We start from the raw sequence: 1,054 nt of genomic DNA, 5'->3' as shown, positions 1-1,054 counted from the left end.
TGAAGTGGCTGTCTTTGTCTCTTTCTAAAATATCTGTCAATACTCTTTGTAGGGTTGGTTTGTTCGTCATGAATCTCTTCAGTTGTTCTATGTCATGGAAGTATCTAATCTCTCCTTTTTTTTTTTTGTCAGATCATCTCTTTATTGATATATTTTCTTATACTTCTTAGCTAGCTGGACACTTGACAATGCCGTTGTTGATGTCATCTACGATGTCATGAGGGTGCCAGCTGTCCACATTGCAGCCCACAGACTGGGCGGTCTCCAGGATCTCCTTAATGGTTCCGGAAAGTTCTTTGGCTAAAGACTGGTGGAGCATCTGTCGGACAATGTTGACAATCTCATCAAAAGTGATATTTCCGCTGTATTTAATGTTTTTCTGCTTCTTTCTGTCTCTTGGTGGCTCCTTGAGGGCTTTGATGATCAGAGCAGAGGCAGAAGGCACCACCTCAATCCGAGCCTGTCTGTTCTGAATGGTCAGTTTCACCGTGTTCCGCAGGCCCTTCCAGTTACCAGTTGCCTTGGCGATGTCATCCCCCACTTTTTTGGAGACAGACCCAAGGGACCGATCTTGGGGGCCAGGGCAGATGTGGCGCCAACTTCACCCCTGGTGCACCTCAGGTACACGACTTTAATCTCGTTGGGGTCGAACTTGGGTGGCATGCTGGAGGTGGCTGGTGTCGGATGAACCTGGATTTGGGACAACCAAAGAAAGTTGCACCTTAGCTACCTCCTAGCCAAAAGCCCAAAGGTCTCCATTAAATTTGATAGATAGTTTTTCAGGGTACAACAATCTGGGTTGAAAGTTGTTTTCTTTCAAGACCTCAAATATCTCACTCCAAGCTCTTGTTGATTTGATGGTCTTTGTTAAGACATCTGTCATGATTCTTATGGGCTTTCCATTGTATGAGATCTGTTTCTTCTCTCTAACAGCTTTTAATATTCTGTTGTTTTGCTCAATTTCTGGGATCTTGATTATTATTTATCTGGGTGATTTATTTTCATTATGGCTAGCTGGAGTTCTATGTGCTTTGGTAATATGTATAACAGATTC

General features: G+C 43.4%; 1 pseudogene; it reads right to left on the bottom strand.

Moving 5' to 3' along the window:
* Nucleotides 1-166: 166 nt before the first annotated feature.
* LOC101591450 lies at nt 167-685 on the bottom strand (annotated as a pseudogene).
* Between the last annotated feature and the right edge of the window lie 369 nt (nt 686-1,054).

This window comes from Octodon degus, unplaced genomic scaffold, assembly GCF_000260255.1.
Source record: "Octodon degus isolate 3935 unplaced genomic scaffold, OctDeg1.0 scaffold00015, whole genome shotgun sequence".
Lineage (NCBI taxonomy): Eukaryota > Metazoa > Chordata > Mammalia > Rodentia > Octodontidae > Octodon > Octodon degus.
The sequence above is the reverse complement of the archived record's forward strand: the minus strand, read 5'-3'. Positions and strand labels throughout refer to the sequence as shown.